Source organism: Equus asinus, unplaced genomic scaffold (genome assembly GCF_041296235.1).
Source record: "Equus asinus isolate D_3611 breed Donkey unplaced genomic scaffold, EquAss-T2T_v2 contig_621, whole genome shotgun sequence".
In the NCBI taxonomy this organism is placed as follows: domain Eukaryota; kingdom Metazoa; phylum Chordata; class Mammalia; order Perissodactyla; family Equidae; genus Equus; species Equus asinus.
In genome coordinates, this window is record NW_027225318.1 from 48,407 (window position 1) to 66,008 (window position 17,602).

At 39.9% G+C, this 17,602-nt stretch overlaps 1 long non-coding RNA gene across 1 annotated transcript; it reads left to right on the forward strand.

Moving 5' to 3' along the window:
* Nucleotides 1-1,779: 1,779 nt before the first annotated feature.
* On the forward strand, nucleotides 1,780-15,312 carry LOC139044144 (uncharacterized). Its single transcript, XR_011501195.1, has 5 exons — nucleotides 1,780-1,958; nucleotides 4,443-4,534; nucleotides 5,397-5,475; nucleotides 7,270-7,367; nucleotides 12,358-15,312. It is a non-coding gene; the product is annotated as an uncharacterized lncRNA (long non-coding RNA).
* The last annotated feature ends 2,290 nt before the right edge of the window (nucleotides 15,313-17,602 follow it).

A 17,602-nucleotide genomic window follows, 5' to 3' on the forward strand; every position in this document is an offset into this window, starting at 1 on the left:
ATGCCAAGTCCTTCCTCCTCACAACATCCCTGAGGTAGGTGCTATGCCTACCTTCATTTTACAGACGTGAAACAGGTTTGGTCAGCTGTGTAACTTATTCACTTAGCTGGTGAGGGAAAGATGTGGGACTTACCTGCATCTTTCTGACTCCACAGTCTGTTCTTAACCACTGTGACTGTTACGGATACACTTAGCTCCAAGAACGAAAAACGTGAAAAGTGACTAAAGTTTATTTTTCTCACATAAGAAGTCCAGAGGAGTTAGTTTAGGGATTTTGTCTTAAGCCTGTCTTCAAGGAACTAGGTTCCTTTTCTTCCCTATTGTCCTTAGTGTGTGCCTCTGACCTCAGACCAAGTCACAAAATGGCTGCTAGGTCCCAAGGCACCATATCCACGTTCCAGGACCGCCCCCCCCAAAAAGGAAGGAGCAAAAGCCAAAGGCCTTTCTATCCAAGAAGAAAGGCCTCCTCAGAAACTCCGCCCACATTTCATTGGCCAACCCTAGCAGCAAAGGAAGCTGGCAATTTGAGAGTTTTGTTTTCAGCCCCTTGACACAAATAATCCACATCAATCTACAAATCAAAATTGGGGTGAATTTATTATGAGTCAGGTCTGAGGACTAGCCTGGGGCCTTCCTCCCCCAAGGAAGGAAGGGCACCAAAGAAGTGGGGTGTACCGAGTGGTTATACACAGTCTTGGAACAAAGAGCATCCATCATATATGGCAGGAATATCCCTTTTACAATTATCGCGAGATGCTTTGCTGGCCCAGCAGGTCAGAGGTCAGTAGGTCAGTGGTCACAAGGTGGGTGGTCACACGGTGAGCACAGCAGGTCCATAATTAATCCTTAGTTTAGGGAGAGATGCATATTAAAGGAAATGCCGATGTCGGGGGGAAGCTACCTCCTTATCTTTAAGGGCATTGTTCTTATCTTTGGGACATTGTAAGCGTTTAAAGCAGATGTACAATGCATGCTCAACAGACCTTTCTGGAAAAACAAGGTCAGGTCAAATTAGTTTCAAACCAAATGGCTTCCTCATATCCTCCAATATAGCCTACTGCTTGTCATTTATTTATCACCCTTACAGTGTAGGAGGCAGGTGAAAGTGAGTTGGGTGGGTGCTGAGTGAAGCCACTTAAACAGCACGTGCACAAACAACCTACACACTCACTCTGCTCAGTTACCTGCCTGAGAAAGTTGGAGTTACGAAGCCTAGTGTAGAGGGCTCACGTGACCCAGTCCTTTCTTTTCCTTCTTGTGTATCTGTTCTCTTCAGCCAGACTTGGCTTTTTGCTCTTACCCAGCATGTTCTTTCCTTGAAGCCTCCACACTCCCACTGAGGCTCAACCTGCTCCCTGACGCCACCGCCAGTGCAGTCAGGACGCCTGCATTCCGCCACTAAGCGTGTATTAGTGTTAGAAGAGACGGCGCGTCACAAGAGAACCACAACCATACCTTCAACGCGAGAGAACGTGTGCTGCCCTCTCAGCAATCATGTCAAGGGCCAGGAGAGAAGGCTCTAGTATCTTCAGTGACCTGGGCTCCTTCTGTTTCGCGGCTCTGCCGTCTTCCACATGCGACTTCTGCCTCATTCCATCTTGAACACCGCAGAACGGCACGTAGTAGACACAAACGACAGGGACTGAGAGGGGTCAAAGCCAAGGGAGTGGTTTCCAGTCCTGAGCATGCTGCGGGGGCTTTTTCCGCTTTTCACCATTTACTCGGAGTTAGCAGTTCGACCTGAGCTCCACTAGACGGCAGCACGTACACACATTGAGTATACCAATGTGCGAATCCTTAAAAACTCAAGGAAACAGAACCAGCAAACTCGGAAGAAACCTGAACTACACATCCCAGCATTCATCATTAAGCGCCTGACTTGTCTGCACGAAGGTCGGTCTCCGTTTGCCGCTCGCGCAGTGACCTGGAGGACGCCATCCACCTGCTGCTACTCTAAAGTAAGATTTCCTGGTATTTTTTCAATGAAACTTTAAATGGACTGGGAAAAGGAGATGTTTAATTTTTAGATGTTGCTTTGCTCTGCACGTTACTTATTTCAGGAAATCTTAGCAGTTAGATCAGGATAAGGATGCATTTGGAAGTCTGGTATCTTAAGTTTTTCAAAATAACCAAAGAAGAGAGGATTTTTCAGTGTTTTAAGTGAACATTTTTCTTCCGGGCTCACGAAGACAGAATTCCTGAAAATGCTCTGTCTCTGATAATGAAAAATTAACACTTTGATTCCAGTGTTTACAGTAAGAAAGCCATCAAGTTTGCTTTTCATATTGGATTTTACCATTTCAGTCTATGTTTGCAACTCATTTTCCCAAAAACTCTGTTTTAGCGTGGCAGTGCAGTTGACCTAACAGTAAACCTTCGGCTCCAAACTCCGGGCCCAGAAAGGCGGGGAGGCCGCCCGGAGCCCGGCGCCCAGAGCCGCGGGGCGCACGGTCTCAAGTCACAGCGTTTGATCCGCACGCTCAGGACTGGGGGTGGGTAAAGGTTCCTGGAGTCTCTCATTCCTAAAGTACATACTGAAAATATCTCAACTCTCCCCAAGTTTAAAGTGAGTATGAACCTCTCGTGTAAGAAGGGGGAAAACCAGTGAAAATTTCGTTGCCTCAGAGTGGCTGGGCTTCTTGGTGGCTGGCGAGGGCGGCCGCGGTCGGAGCGCCTCGGGCAGCGGCGAGCTGGTCCCGGAGTCGGGCGCCGGCAGCTCGGGGCAGCGCTGGGAGCAGAGGGAGCGAGCGCCCGGGCAGGGGCGGGGACGGCGGGGCACCCCCTGGAACGCCCGCCGCCTGTCCGCGCGTGGACGCCGCGGGCCCCGGGCGGCCGAGGGCTGGACGGCAGGCGTCCGGGCGACACGAGGCCCGCTGGGATGGCCGGTGGGAGGCCCGGGTGCGACGCCGGCTGGGACGCGGGAAGGAGCGCGCGGGACCCGGCCGCACCTCGGGCCTTCGCCCCGCGCCCCGCCTCCCCCAGCGCGCCCGCCCCCGCCTGCCTGACACCCCCCCCCGGCGCGTCCGCCCACGCCTTCCTGACGCCCCCCCCCCGCCCCCGGCCCTCCCGCCCCCGCTTGCCTGACGCCTGCCCGCGTGAGCGCCCCCGGCGGGCGGAGCCGCGCGTGGCTGAGGAGGACGGAGTGGGGCTCGGGAGGAAAGGGCTTCGGGGCCCAGGCTGGAGAAGCCGCCTGCGCCTTCTCGGGCGCGGTGTGTGTGCGCGCGTGCTGCTTGAGTGCGTTCGCTCAACGCCCTCCCAGCTCGCTTCCCTGCCTTTCCCATCCTGAGGGGGGAAGACGGCGCCCCCACACGCCGGCCCCCGCGGCTGCTAGGGCTGGCGGGTGAAACGTGGGCCGGGGTTCTGAGCAGGCCTTCCTTCTTGGGTAGAAAGACCTTTGGCTTTTGCTCCTTCCCTTGGTGTTTTTTGACGCGGATGCGGATATGGTGCCTTGGGACATAGCAGCCATGTTGTGACTTGGCGCGAGGTCAGAGGCACACGTTGAGAACAGCAGGATGGGGGAGAGAGCCTGGCTCCTTGAAGACCACCTCATTTGATCATCGTTTGACTCCTCGCCACCCCGACCTCAGCACTAGCCGTTCCGCGCGCCCTGCAGTCGGCACTGATCAGACCTGATGCACGCCACCTTTCCCCAGGTCACAGTGTCTCAGTCCTGCCTGTCAGAAGTGACTGACTGTGGCTGTTAAAGCGTTAACTCCCGCCGGCTTAAGCTTGAGAAGAGGATCGGCAGCGTTATGGGGAGGCCTGCGTTTCGTCTGTCTCTCTCACCTGGACCAGGCCACATCAGTTTCCTCATCTGTAAAATGGGGGTATTGGACATGATTTGATTTTCCGGTTCTTTTGTTCAGTGACTTTCTGAGGCCGATGGTGAAATCTTTCCAAGGGACAAGGAAAAACCACAGATGAGAGCCAGCCCTGATGGCTTAGTGGTTAAAGTTTGGTGCACTCCACTTCAGCCTCCTGGTTCAATGTTAGCTTAGGGCGAATCTTCCCCTGCAAAAATAAGAATATAAATAAACAAACTAGAAATGATTGATGGTGCAAACCCAACGGAAGTTTACAGGACAGAAAGCAGGAAGGACATGCCCAGTGGCATAGCAGTGCGTGCGGGCACAGCGGGGAGGATGGGGAGGGGAGGACTCCACCCCTTCTGGATCAGCATTGGGTTCTCAAAAAACCGAAAGGTGGGTCAAGTTCAATGTCTGTCTCTTACTGAGTATCAGTTGAGTGGGCTGTGCCAAATGGTTTTGATGTACAAAGCTAGGTATCTAGAGTGGGCGCTCTTGGAGAATTCTCATGGTGGGAATATTTGTGCTGAGGTGCCATCTTCAGGTTCTTAAAGGAGTACATTGAACCATTCATTCTAGATGTTACTGCATAGGACCATGTCTACAGTGCATGCCATTAAATACACGTGTCTGTAGATTAAACCGCAGGTTCCGTTATGGGTCGACTTGATGGGAAGGTCATCGTCCTGACAGCTGCTGCTCAGGGGATCGGCCGGGCCACTGCCATAGTAAGTTACTATCTCTGTTTGCTTCCTGCCTTTAGAGGTGTTGAATCACGTGGACAGATCCCATGGCTGTTTAATTCTGCTCTACTTCTTTTTTTTATTGGCTTTTGTGCTTCTGTTGTCTTAAGTTACAAAAATAAAAGTTGCTACTCTTGATCCCAGGCAGATGAAGCAAGGCTTACCTCACATATTTATTATGTGACGTCTCATAACTTTTGACGCTGAGAACTTATTTCTTTGCCTCAGTTTCTCTGCACTGTAATAAATTTGTTACAGCGGGCCTAAAGGAGTACATAGCCCTCTGAAATCACCTCAGTTCAGACATAGGACTCCAGAGTTCTAAGACTATCAGGTTACCTTTACCTTGTAATTTATAGCAGCTTCTTGCACATTATAGTCCTCACTTGAGCTAATAATGCAGCTTAACTGTAACGGTAGGATTAGTTTGATATTTGTAAATACACTAGTATACTCTTAGGAGGAAAAGTGTTGAAATAACCCATTTTTCTCATTATTTTGGGTTTAGTCACCTGCTCAGAAATGGAATAAAGGCTGTCAAATCACAGAATAGTAGTATTTTGAGAGGTGTTAATAACAGAATCCTAGTTTTTTAAAAACACGATTGTATTTGATGTTACTAAAAGGGACAAAGTCAGATGACAAGCACAATGTATGTCATGTTGTACTAATTAATGATAAAAATAACAATGGGAAGGGCTAAGTGAGACTAGATAGTTTGAAATTCCACCCATGTATAAGGAAAACAATGAAAATAAGATAAAGGGAGAAAAGGCTAAAGGATTTTCTATTCATGAGAGCAGCTTAACCAAGTAAACAAAGGATTCATTTGTGTGTTGTCTTCCAGGCTTTTGCAAGAGAAGGTGCCCAAGTCATAGCCACAGATATCAATGAGTCCAAACTTCAAGAACTGGAAAAGTACCCGGGTAAGCAACTCAGCAGCTTGAACTTGGGATTCAGAGTCCATAAGGTATTATAAAAAACAGTACTCGTCTGCTGAAAGAAAATTACTTGGCTGGTCAGCTCCACCGGCCTTCTTCTTAGAGCCTGATTCTTTGATATCAAATCTATATTCTGTGAACCTACAGACAAAAATCTGTATACTTAAATATATAAAAGTTGTATACTTAAAATTTTTTTTATCCAGCATGTTGAAGGATTCAGTACCTAATTACAAAGTTGTATGTGAAATTTAACAGTTGTTGCGTTAACTTTTAATGACAACTTTCACTTCTGTGCCCTACTCAGCACAGTGCTGTCCAGTAGGAAAATGATGTGAACCACGTGTGTGATTTAAATTTCCTGTGGCTACATTTAAAAAGTAAAAAGAAACAGATGAAAATTAATTTTAGTAATGTATTTTATTTAACTAAATATATCTAAAATACCATTTTAACATACTCAATATAAAAAAAATTTATGGAATATTTTACGTTCTTTTTTCATACTAAATCTTTTAAATTCACGTGTGTTGTACACTTACAGCGCATTTCAGTTCTGACTAGCTGCATTTCAAGTGCTTAGTAGCCACATGTGCCTGGTGGCTACCATATTGGAGACAGCTCAGCCCTAAAGTCACATATGATCAGAAACCCTAAGAGATTATGCAAATTATTTCGCTGTGTATCACCCCTTACTGCACCACACTGAACTCAACTCCAGCATCAAAGGACTTCAACTAGAGTTCCTCTGAAAGAAATCAGAACAGACAGCTCATTTGAAAGTTAATTCTTCCAGCAAAATAGAACAGGTTATATAATCAAATGCAAATTAGCACATTGAATTCATGAACGGAATTAGACTATGCTATTTTAATTATTGGATTGTTTATTTATTATTGGAAAATTATTTAATTTTAATAATAGGGAATTTTAACTCCAAGTCAGAAAAACGCTGTTGTACTGAAAAAGTATTGAAAAAGTACTAAGGGAAGAAAGTCCTCCCAAAACTTTCTCCCCTTTCTCTCCTTTTCTATGTTTATAATCTTTTCTTTCTATATCTATAAAAGAATAATAAACCATATTTTTTTAAAAACATTAAAATAGTGACTTTCTTTTATTAGAGAATGTTTGGGGTTTTTTAGTAACTATTACAGTGTGTCTCTGAGATCCAATGCTGGATCTCTCATGTCTAGCTTTCAAGTGTTTCATCCCTTCTCCTGGCCCCTCATTTCTTCTCCTTGCAATTTAGTGCAGAAATAAGTGATTATACCCTTGACTGACAAAGTTGTTTCCAATAAATAATGGAATTGACATGAAGGTAAAGTGCACAAATGGAAACAGTCTCCTGTCTCACTGCCCTGCCCTTCCCTACCCCTCACTCAGATAGGATTCAGTGTTCCTGGGGCAGTGACTCACCTCTGGGGAAAGAGCAAGCCTGCGCTCTGTTATTACTGCTGGCTCACTGAGAAGCATCTAATATAGATCATTCATACTTCACTGTAAAGTCTTTTCTCAGAAAAGGCCTTTAGTATTCAATTTAGAGAGTGAAGAGAAAGGGAGGGAAAGAGAGGTGTGTTATTGGGAGTTCAGGATGGGGAGGATTTTAAGATTTTTATTAATGAGATTCTTAAGATTCTTAAGACCCTACCAATGGTCAACAATCCTATGAAGGCAAAATGGACAGATACTGTAATCTTTGTACTTCAAAGCAGCTACATCTACAAGACTAAACATTTTTTATGGGTATAAGTAAATAGTTTCCCTTGTTTTATGTTTCAGGTATTCAGACTCGAGTCCTGGATGTCACAAAAAAAAAAACAAATTGATGAGTTTGCCAATGAAATTGAGAGAGTTGACATTCTCTTTAATGTTGCTGGGTAATTCATAACTTTTTAATTTCATTCTCCTCACAGAAAGTTTTCTATGTCTTTTATTAAAAGAAATTTGATAATATGGCCAAATTATTCTTTGTGAACCCTAATATATTCCTTAGGAAATAAAGCTGGATTTTGGACAGAATTTTTGTTACAAGTAAGATTCAGCAAGTAAAACAGCCATAGAAGTTGACATGTGCTTGGGGCCTAAAGGCACTTAAGGATACTCAAGACAACTGCTACCAATCCAACGCTGTTGATCTACCTAAGGCTGGGGACAGGCTCACACCAGTGGACTTGTCACTGATGTTCCACTAAGACTTATAAAATAAAATTAAAAACTGTTTTCCAGGAGTGTCTTTAAGGCAAAGTATATCTGCCAAAAACTGAGTACTCAGTTTATTGAAATGCGAATGTTCCCCATTTGTTGGCACAACATTCTGGCAAGTTCTTTCTACCTCCCAAGCGCAGCATTTCTTATTAGGACAATTAATCCCAGCAAAAGAAGTTTCACTCTGTTGCTTTATATACAGCACAAAGAGAATGGCTTAATTGAACTTGATAGAGTAGTACCAAACTTGCTGAACCATGCTTGAAGGATGAGAGACTGGAGCTGGAGCAGCCCCATGTGGAGCAGCTAGTGCTTGTGCTCACTCTCCCTTTTCAGGCATGACAGTAGAGATGAGGACAGTTGAGGCTTACGCAGGACTGAGTAGATAGAGTCTGATGTTCCACTTTTCTTGTGTGGTGTTAACGTTTATACTGTGGCATTGATAGAAAAATCCTAGAGCCTTCTTATGTATTTTTATGATTCTTCCTAATCATGTTTCAGTATGAAAAAAGTCTGTCTATTCATAGTTTATCATGTGTTACAATGTATGGAAATTAAAGCAACAATTTATGATTATCTATTTTATAAATAATCTGCTCATCTTTCATAGAAGAATATATTCAGAACCATGAAAAAATCAACTAGCAAAATTATTTTTTGAGCATCTATTAAATTTTCAGCAAAGTAAGGGATATAGAAATATAGCATGTGGTTCTTGCTGTCATTTGATTGAACTGGAAGTACAGTGGTACATGGGAATCACAACTGACAATATTTTATAAGTAATTACATAATTTTGGTCCAGGGGACAGTGAAATCAATTAGGACCCCATTGTTATAAAGCTTCCTTGAGGAAATGTGACTTGGAAAATAGCAAAGGCTATTTTGAGGGTTTTCTTTTGTTCTGCTTTGTTTACTCAGTATGTCAGAACTGTACAGTAGCGATATTACTTTGCTGCCCTGAGATGGTGAGATACTTGTTTTCCCTGCAACTTTGATTTCCCTTGAGAATGATAAGTTCTTGCCACCTGAGGGCACTGCTGCTCTTGAAATCAGAGTCCACTGGGGCAAGTGTCCTCAGTTGTTTGTAATGGCGTTGATATTTCCTGTGCATTTGGTATAGAGCTTCTTATGTTTGGGGGCTCCAGACACTTGCCGCCTTCTTTTAAAAGAAGGATCTTGTTTTCAAATAATGAATTTTTTACCTTAAGTTGTTGAGACACTTACTTACCTAATGTACCAAGTGATACTATGTTTGAATTGTTAAAAGTCTTGGTTAGGGAAGGGACAATGGTCTAAGTCAATAAATGAAAATAAAAATGAAAAGGAAGTGGAATAGAAATCGTTTTTAATGATAATTTTTCCCCATTGTTTAATTACTCTTCCAGTTTTGTTCATCATGGAACCTGGTGACTTTTATTGTGATATTATTTCACACTTACGTAAGCATTACAAGACTAGTACAAAGAACTCCTGTTTACCCTTTATCTAGAGTTCCATTGTTAACATTTTGTCCCAACTACTTAATTAGTTGCATTTTCTCTTCTTATATTCATTTTTTTTCTGAACCATTTGAGAGTGAGTTGCAGACATCATGCTCCCTTTCCCCTGAATTCTTCAGTATTTTGGAAGGACAAGAATATTCTTTTATGCAAATAACAAATCAGAAACTTTAAATATGTATAATACTCTTATCTAATGCAAAATCCATATTCAGAGTTTCCACTTGCCCTGATGTCTTTTAATTTGGAACAGTTCTTCTGCCTCTCATTGTCTTTCTTAACTTTGATATTTTTGAGGAGCACAGGCCAGTTATGTTTTTATAAGGTCCCTCAGTTTGGGTCTGTGTGATGCCTCCTTATGATTAGATTAAGGTTATGCATTTTTGGTAGAAATACAACAGAAGTGATACTGTGTTCTTTTTAGTGCATCTTGATAGGAGACACATGATGTCAATTGATCCCAAGACTAGTGATGATAATTTCGATCGCTTGGTTAAAGTGGTATCCACCAGATTTTTCTATGTAAAGTTAATTATTCCCCATTTTTAACCACTAAATAATTTGTGGGGAGATACTGAGACTGTGTAAATATCTTATTCCTTAATAAACTTTCACTTACTAGTTTTAGCATTAATTTATTACTATGACTTTTAAAAAATGTGGTGATTGATTTCATTTATTTTACGCTTACTGGCATTTACAAAGATGCATTTGAAGAACAACATTTTTAAAAGTTATTTTATCGTGGAGAAACGATGGTGTAAAACAGTAATAGGTCTCAAATTTGAAAATAAATTGCTATGATGAAACAAATGAGAATGTGGAGTCATAAAATATAATAGAAAATAGGGGTGCATGGGATTCTTGGGATTGCTGATTTCAGGTTCTTAGGATAGATACCCAGTAGTGGCATAGCTGGGTCATAGGGTATTTCTATTTTTAACTTTTTGAGAAATCTCCATACTGTTTTCCATAGTGGCTGCACTAGTTTGCATTCTCACCAACAGTGTATGAGGGTTCCCTTTTCTCCACAACCTCTCCAACATTTGTCACTTTTTGTGGTTTTGGATCAGCAATCCTAAGAATCCCATGCACCCCTATGTTCATCGCAGCATTATTTACAATAGCCAAGACATGGAACCAACCTAAATGCCCAGAAACTGACGACTGGATAAAGAAGATATGGTATATATACACAATGGAATACTACTCAGCCATAAAAAAGGACCAAATTGTTCCATTCGCATCAACATGGATGGACCTTGAGGGTATTATGGTAAGCAAAATAAGCCAGACAGAGAAAGACGAACTCTATATGACCCCACTTATAGGTGGAAGTTAACATATAGACAAGGAAAACTGATCGGTGGTTACCAGGGAAAAGGGGGGGTGGGGGGAGGGCACACAGGGTGAAGTGGTGTACTCACATCATTACTAACGATAATGTACAACTGAAATCTCACAAGGTTGTAATCTATCATAATCTTAATAAGAAAAATCATAGAAAAAATATAATAGAAAATAATACAAAGCCAACATATGGATAGGTCTATGGAAATTGTGTTAAAAGCCTGCCAATTCCAGATTTGTTCTATTTCTTGTAATTTGTTTAAGAACAGTTTGCAGAAAAATAACCCATGTGTAACAATTTGCTGCTTTTCCCATTTTTGACCTTTGGTTCCCGACCTTTCTCTAGAATAAAAAATACGGATTGTGGGGGAGATTTGTAGGGGAAAGAAAAAGAGACCCAACTGCTGAGCCTTTAATGAATTTTTATTTACCCTGCAGTCGTTAAAAACAATATAGACACATTAAATAAAAGAGAACTCTCCAAAAATCTTGTTAAAGCAGGATTTCTCAGCAGGATCACTGTTGATGTATTGGGCCAGATGATTGTTTGTCGTGGGGGCACTCTTGGGTGCGTCGTAAGATGTTTAGCAGTATCCTTCGCCCCTTCCCCACTATATGCCAGTGATGACCCCATCCGCTGTTGTGATCTCCCAAATAGTCTCCAGACATTGTCACATGTACCCTGGGGGCAAAATTGCCCCCGGAGAGAGCTGCTGTCCTCCAGCGGTGTTTTGCTCCAGCTCCCGTGGTGCTTTAAAATTCCTTGGACATGTGCGTGTATAATGTTCACATAGTTAGAAATAGTTTTGATTAAATTTGAGAATCAGTATTTTCACTTAAAAATGTAGTTTACGTAGTTATTTTTTCCATCTTTTTTATTGTGGTAAAAATATACGTAGCATAAAATTTACCATTTTAACCATTTTTAAGTGTACAGTTCAGTGTCTTTAAGTAAATTCATAGTATTGTGTAACCATCGCCACAGTCTATTTGCAGAACTTTTTCATCATCCCAAAGAGAACCTGTGTATCCATTAAACAGTAATTCCCCGTTCCTGTTCTCTCTATCCTCTGTTAATTTCTGTTCTGATTTCTGTTTCTTTCAGTTGTTTTTAATCCATTTAGCTATAGCGTAATTTACTCTATTATTCTCTGTGACAATGGCTTCATTCATTCTTATAAGGCGTTTTAAAAGGTTATTTCTTTAGTTTATATTCCTAAGAGAGGGATTAGTGAATCAAAGGTTATGACGTTTATGATTCTTCTGTAATTTACCAATTGCTTTCTAAAGGGTTTATACTTATTTACACTGTTAGCATAATGTGTGAGAGTACCCATTTCACTGTACCTTCATTGGGCATTATATTTTCAGTTGTTGGGTGTAAAATGGTACCTTGCTATAAAGAGGTTAAAGGTAGTTCAACACATTTTACTAATTGCATCTTTTGTGAGAATTGTTCTATTCTTTGTCCTTGATGTCCTTGTCTATTCCTTTGATGACAAAATTTTTTAAAATGTATTTGATATCTTAATAGAAATAGATGTTAGTTTTTCATCATATTTCTGGGGGTATTTTTCTTGGCTTGTTTTCCTTTTTATTTAAATTGTTACGGTCTTGAAACTTACAAATATAACTTGGCTTGGCTTAGGTCTTTCACCATAACAGATTATAGTTGGCAGGGATGGGGAATAGCATTCTGTGAAAATCAGAAGTAATTTTTATGTGACTGGAAATGTTCTTTTAACATGTTCATAGTCATGTCTAAGAATATACTGTTTATACTGTTTTACCTTTTTTTTTTTTGAGGAAGATTAGCCCTGAGCTAACATCTGCTGCCAATCGTCCTCTTTTTGCTGAGGAAGACTGGCCCTGAGCTCACATCCGTGCCCTTCTTCCTCTACTTTATATGTGGGACGCCTGCCACAGCATGGCTTGACAAGCGGTGCCATGTCTGCAGCCAGGATCTGAACCCGTGAACCCCGGGCCCCCAAAGAGGAACGTGCAAACGTAACTGCTGCACCACCGGTCTGGCTCCTGTTTGCTTTATCTTTAATAATTTAAGTGGATTTTTCTAACTTTTGTTTTATTTCTAGTGTTGTATTTGAATTTGCTATTCCTTTCTCTAAAAGAGAGCTCTGCAAGTTTTTATGTAATAACGATTTTAGAAGTGAAATTTTCATGGTTTTGAATCTTGTAATGGTATGGCTAGTCTTTTGCTTTCTAAGAACTGGCTAAGACCATATGCGTAGATACATTTATTTCCTCTTATTTACTGTATTTCTGTTTTTCAAGAAAAGTACCTGAGGACAGGATTTTTCCTCCATGTGGACGCTAGACATATTTAATGATATCCTTCTAAGGAAGCAAGGGTATGGTTCATATTTCCTTAGTTTTGAGTAGTGTGGCCTAGTTGTGATCCAGTTATAAAAGAGTGAGGAGTTCAAAACATTTCCTTTTATTCATAAATTTGTTTCATCAAAGTTATTGTTAAAGCCAACATTTATTTGTGTAACGATAGATAATAAATCTTTGTTATTTGTTGCATGTGCTTTTCTAAAAATTAGGAAACATGGTAGGGGGAGGAAGTCTGTCTTTACTCTTGGGCCAGATCTCTGTGAGGATTATTGAGTCTCTTGCTTTTGAAAAGATAATTAGTTAACAATGATAAACAGTGGAATGATGGGCAAAGTAGATTTATTATATGACACAGCTCCCGTTCAGCGATGATAGCTAGCTTGATTTACACTTAGACTTAAATAGTTGGTGAAGGAATGAAATAACTTTGAAACTTTGGGTGATATAAAGTAAGTCAAGGTATTATCAGGTTATGGGTAGTGTTTTTAATAGAATGAAATATTGAAAAAGCACTGGAGTAATACCATGCTTTCTGTAACTTAGTTCTGGGTCTTCTATTACTTGTGTGTCCCTAGGTCTCAATTCTTTCTTTCTTTCTTTTTTATTTGTGTGAGGAAGATTGGCCCTGAGCTGACATCTGTTGCCAATCTTCCTCCTTTTGCTTGAGGAAGATTGTTGCTGAGCTAACATCTGTTCCAACCTTCCTCTATGTTATGTGGGATGCTGCCACAATGTGGCTTGATGAGCAGTGTGTAGGTCTACACCCAGGATCCAAACTGGGGAAACCCATGCTGCCAAAGCGAGTGTGTGAACTTAACCACTTGGAAAGTCAAATATAAAGTTGGATTGATGATCCCTTTCAGAAGCAAATTTAATAGCTGGAACGTTATCTTAACAGTCATCTAGTAAAGTTCTCTCATTTTACAAGTGAGGAAATTGAGCTCTACTGAGGTTGCAGTTTGCTTAAGGTCATAACTCTAAGTAGTAATTAGGACTAGAACCAAGATTATTTGACTCCCAGATCAGGGTTCTTGGTGCAGTACTATGCTTTTAATAGCCCATTAGGATTTTTTGTATGTATTTTATAACAATGAAGAATGTAGAATATTTTTCTGTAAGTCATGTCAGAACTCTTGTTCAAGAAACCAAAGGACACTTGTTATGTCTTAAAGTAATTTTTACAGTTTTGTGTCATTGCTACAGTCTCAAGGAAGTAAATTAGCTACAATTCTATTGTTGTGACAGTGGATTATTTAGAATCTTCTTGATTCCTTGTGTTTTTGTTCATATGCTTCAGAGTTGTTTCCTTACTATTTAAATTAAGATAAGGTGATTATTTACTGAAATCACTACAACATAACTCAGAAGCTAAGGGAACTTTCTAGGAGTGTGCAATTAGTGACATAGTTGTTTTCGATCAGAAAAGTTTCCTTTTCTAATCTCAAAGTAGTTTGTATGTGTTCTTTGTTCTGATGTACAGTTTCTACTTTGGATTTGCATGCTCCATAGTTTTGACTCTGTTTTAAGTTCCATAACCAGTTTAACAGTATGACCTTTAGGGGTCAGAATAAATTCCATTTGCTAGGTAGAAAGGTCTTGATGCCTACCTATAGCAGGAGGAAGTCTGGAATAGGAGAAAAAAAGTGAGAGTAAACCAATTCTAGTCTTCTATAAAATTTGAGTAATTTAAACTAATCTTTCTGCTGTGAAAAAATATTCCTTATTTGACCTTTCCATCGTATGTCTTATATTAGAACTTGGAATTCCATTTCTTTATTACCTATGTGATTTTATTATGGTGAAAAATGTGGAATAAGTTAGAAGTTGGCCAAAGAACAGTTACCCTTCCCTTACATTCTTTGATCAGAGTGGGGAAAGTCCAGAAGCTTGGATCAGATTTATGGAACTCATGTCAAGTCCTGGTAACTCTCTTACTACTTTCCTAAATGCACACTATAATAATAGATCAAGAAATATGGAGGTACCCAGAAGATTTAGAACTTAATTGTCCATAAAAACAAGGATCAGTATCTTTCTACAAGATTATCGTTTAATGGGGAGCCAGGATTAGTTACACCTTTAATACTATAAATAGTTGAAACAGCTTATTTTATCTGCAAAGTAAAAAACATCCAACTATACAAATAAGATAAGGATTGTTTTAACCATTCAGCTTATTCAGCAAATACTTATTAAATGGCTATTTATTTACTAGGGGATACAGTCGTGACGTCCATACTATCCTGTGGCTCTAGAGAGCTGTTTCTTTCTAGTGTCATATGTATTTGTGGAATTTTTATGTAATCAAGTAGAATATGTTTAATTATAGCTGTGTTTGATTTGCTGTAAATTCAGGACATTGGACTCACTTGTTTAAAGCCCCCATCTAATTAAAACATTGCTAAGAATTGTTTTTCCTGAGTACTTTCTTTTTTTTCTTTTTTTCCTGAGTACTTTAAAAATCTCTCCCCATTTTTTACTTGCTATATTAAATGAAAGCAAACCTCTACTTCTTAAGTACTTTGTAATTCAGATCTGGCTAAGGTATGATTTGGGAGTTATCAACTACATTTAGATTCTGGCTCCACAATTTATTTACATTGTGACTTCGGGCAAGTTACCTAACCTCCCTGTGCCTCAGTTTTCTCATCCGTACAATGGAGATAATAATAGTACCTATCTTATAGGGTAGTTCTGAGGATTACCTGAGATAATGCGTGTTAAGCACTTAGAACAGTGCTTAACCCAGTAAATGTTACCTATGGCGGTTGAATCTTCTCTAGGAACACCCAGTGAGGTGTAAGGGCAGGGGACGCTTGAAATGAATGACTTGTATGTTTTTATGTCATGAATTCACAAATAAGCATTAATCCATGTTTAACTGAATATAATCAGAAGTGTGTGAGTTTAAATTCTAGATTTCCTTACTTATATAAATGCTTATCTATACAAATTTGAGTACCTACTGTTTATAGGCCACTTATTCTAGGGTATAGAACACTGAGCTAGGTGTTAAAATAATATTCTTTATATATTTAACTTTCTTATTCTGGAAAATCACAAGTGTATTCAAAAAGAAGAAAATAGAACCCTGCCAAGTACCTGTCACCAAGCTTCAACAATTACCATCTCATGGTTAGTTGAATTTCATATATACCCACCCAGGTCCCCCCTCACTGGATTATTTGGAAACAAATTCCAGACATCATATTATTATATTGAATTTTTTTGTTTTTTAAAAAAACTGTGCCGTAGAGGGTTTGCCTAAAATGAACTATTTGCAAAAAGACAAGTTGATTTTTTTTTATTTTCTTTTGGTGCCAATACAAGAAACAGGTAGCATTCTTGATTTCCTTTAAGTGGTAGTATCTTTGGTGTTTGGCGTCCATCATAATTGTAGTTTAGAGGTTATTATACTCTTCATGTTATTTTTTTAAAGATTTTTTATTTTTTTCCTTTTTCTTCCCAAAGCCCCCCAGTACAGAGTTGTACGTTCTTCGTTGTGAGTCCTTCTAGTTGTGGCATGTGGGATGCTGCCTCAGCGTGGTCTGATGAGCAGTGCCATGTCTGTGCCCAGGATTCGAACCAACGAAACACTGGGCCGCCTGCAGTGGAGCGCGCAAACTTAACCACTCGGCCATGGGGCCAGCCCCTACTCTCATATTATTGAAGTATAAATATTTCAACATTTTATTATGAAAAATTTTCAAACTTACAGCTAGATTGAAAAAATTTTACATATACTTACTGGAGTCTACCTTTAGTATTTTACTGTACTTATTTCATCACATATTTATCTATCTATCCAACTCTCCATTGATGTAACAATCCATCTTGTTTTCTTATTCATTTCAAAGTAAACTGAAGAGATCAGGATAATTGAAGTTTAATTTTTAAAGTTGCCTTTTCAACTAGATTTTATCAGATTTCTTGTTCTGCATAAAATTTGTTGTTGTGAATGATGGTTTATATCTGAAGTTCTGAGTTGTGACAACTCATTCTCTGTGGTTTCAGTGCTTCTCATTTTGAACTTTGCTTTCATACACTGGGAACCTTTCTTAGAGTATTTAGCTTATGTCCCAGTAATTCATATTTAGCCAACACTAAATAGAATGAATAATGAGGGTTTTGCATGTGTGTTTTCACTGGTCTTTTAAAAAACACTATTCTAGGAAGTCCTTGTGTGTCCCAGGGTGATACAGCAAACTAATATGCTATTTTAGGAATCTCCTTTAAATTTTTCCATTTAACGATTATTTTGAGGGCCAAAAGTCGCTGTTTTGGTGTGTAGCTCTTTTTCTTGGATCTTGGTATTCTGTAAAGTGCCTAAATATACTTTGATCTCCACATGACTGTGTAACTTGTGACAGAAAAAGCTGTTCTCCACACCATGAGCTTCTTGAATGCTAATGATAGCCATGTAGTAAATGCTTATTGAGTAAATAAGTAAGGCAAATGTATCAATTTTTATCTTTATTTTGTTTTTTGAAGTTTTCGTTTCCCTTAAAACTTACATGAAGGAAAGAAGGCTACTTTTATTCTCTGTAGAACAAAGTGAAGTAAGTTGTTTATATTCTAAATACTTCGTTAGCATATTTTCAGACTTAAGTTATTGTAAGGTAGAGGTAATGAGAGTTCTAGAACATGCACACTCTGAATTTATTTAATTGTGAAATATTCCAGACAAGAACACAATATAA